We start from the raw sequence: 2,796 nt of genomic DNA on the forward strand, positions 1-2,796 counted from the left end.
CTCTGTCTCGTGTGCTAGTTTGCTTAATTTGTCTAATTTGCTTGATTTTGCATTGGATTGGTTTGTTTGAGTATTGTTCCACTCTCTTTACCATCTGTCACATTGTCCCTGTTGATCCACAAAGTCACCCTGTGTCTGGACTCCTGACTCCTGCAGAGCAGGGAGCCCCAAGCAGTCCAACAGCTCCAGGGAGACTCTTGACCAGAGGACTTGGACTCCCCAGGACTGTCCCCATTGCTTTTTAACTCCTGAGGATGATGTGTTGTACTTGTTACGGATACCATTATCCTGTGTGTGTGTGTGTGTGTTTCTTTTCTCTCCGTCTCCACTCACAGGTGAAAATCATCACTCCCCAATCAGTCAACAATCAACCCATCAATCAGAAGACACACCTCCTCCTGTTTCCTACCCTATCACAGTTCCTTCCCCATGGTTTAAAAACCCCATCATTTGTTTGCTCTAGAGCTCAATCTCTTTGTAAATGCCATGTTTGTAGATCTCTGTTTTTCGACTCTCTCTCTTTGTGTCTTAACCTCTCTTTTGTTTGAGCACCTCCATTGCACTTTGTCATCATCTGTGAGTATTGTTTTGGTTGTGGTGTTTGTTTGTTGCTGGTGGGAAAAGGGGAAACCAAGACAAGTCGCCCATGAACATACACTACCCGTAGGTGAACTTTGTTAAATACACTAGTTAGAACTGGGCGGACCACCCACTGTATTTTTGGTTAGTTAGTTAGCTGTTACAGTAGGCTAGTCTAGCTTAGGGGTGTTTTTGTATACTTATTGTTTCTTTCCTTGGGTCCAGCTCAGCCCCTTTTCCTGCTCCCCCCATTACCGTGTGTTTATAAATAAACCCTGAGTTTGACGGTATTATTTCAGTTGTCGTGGTTATTTCTTCCACACTTACTTTGTCACTATAATTTACATGAGTTATGTTACGGGTCTCATTACCATCCCCCCCCTAGACTGTCGGGCCAAAAGGGATTCGTAACATACTAGTTAAATAAAATGTAACATGTGAACAACCACCAGGTTCTTCCTGGAGTCCCGGGATATTCCCTGCCGCTCTGCAACTCATGTGGACGATGAAGAGGGTATGTACATTACAACAACCACCAACTCCATCCTAGACTCTGAGGATATTTCCCGATACTCTGGCTCCACCCACAGCAATCATTCTGAGACAACCACCTCAAATGTATGCTCTACTATTACAGGTAGCCTAGTGGTTAGAGCATTGGGTCAGTAACCAAAAGGTTGTTAGATCGAATCTCTGAGCTGACAAGGTAAAAATCTGTTCTGCCCATGAACAAGGCAGTTAACCCACTCTTCCTAGGCCGTCATTGTAAATAAGAATTTGTTCTTAACTGACTTGCCTAGTTGAATTAAGTAAAAATATTACTTAGTAGGAACTATGAAATATGTGGATCTCAGAACACTGACCTCTGGAACACAGATACACGTAAGGGCTCTTAGGGTGTAGTGTAGTATGATTTCATTTATTATTATAGTGTCTTGCATCTTCAGGATGCCCAGTCCACATATGCTTATAAGACTCTGCAAATGAAAAAATAAAATAATATATGCACACAATAGGCCACACACTGTCCATTCACTTATAGTACTTATATATATATATATAAAAAACATTTTTTTTTTTTTTTTTACAGATCCTTACGTTTGTATACTGCTTTGTTTTCTTCATTTTCATCATTAACACTTTGTCCCTCTTGATCCTCAGCCCAGGACTTCAGATGGGCTTTGCTTCTCCAGTTGAGATCTCTGCATTCCTACAAGAGACTGAGAGTTGAGTCTCAGTTCAACAATAGGAAGAGGTGCCACTGCCTGGGGTGTGACGTAGAGGACTGGCCTGCCAGGAAGAGAGCCAGGAATGAATGTCCAATTGGCTCTCATGGGGCCATGAGGCACATTAATAGAACACAAAATAGGCACCAGAATAGAGCTGGGCCACAGTACAACAAGACTTTCATAATAAAATATTGTGACATTTTTTTCTGCCTGAGAAATGCCATCCAATACAATAACTACAACACTTCAATCCAATGCAGGATTATCTTAATAAAAATGTCAATGTTTTTTTCTATTAAACTACAAAAATGATTTTTGACTAGGCATGACTACACAACTGTCCAAATGATATAATAATTTATCTTTATTTTGTCTGATAAATAAGGGTTTGATATGTGTGTGTATCAGGATTTGGGAGTAACTCATTTCATGTAATCCAGTTACATGTAATCTGATGTTTTTTTTATTTTTTTTTTAACCTGTAATCAATTACGTTGACACCAACAAATATTGTAATCGTATTGGAGATACTTTTGAAAAACTAGATGATTAGTACTTTTAAATTCAGAAACGATGTTTGCATACAAATACATTATAACACCTTTATGTTTTCTCAATGACGTTACATTTAGGATGGAAGAAAGGTGCAAGTTTGAGTTTGTTCCACTTTAGCCAATCTGACCACAAGTCAGAGACCACTACTATGACGACACACCAAATGACCACCCTTTTCGTCTTCTTCTAATGCCTCTTAAATGAAAGTAATCCAACAGTAACTGAAAGTAATAAAATTACATTAGTGAATTTGGGTAATACAAAAATTAATTTTTGGACAAGTATCTAGTAGGTAACTTAATAGACTGCATTTAGAAATTAACCTATCCAACCCCGGTGTGTATGAAGTAGATAGCACATCTACAATTTAGTATTACACCTGCATTTGTCCGATTAAACAGTGTGTAATCCGATTAATATTTCCTCAAACGAC

Source organism: Oncorhynchus mykiss, chromosome 3 (genome assembly GCF_013265735.2).
Source record: "Oncorhynchus mykiss isolate Arlee chromosome 3, USDA_OmykA_1.1, whole genome shotgun sequence".
NCBI lineage: Eukaryota > Metazoa > Chordata > Actinopteri > Salmoniformes > Salmonidae > Oncorhynchus > Oncorhynchus mykiss.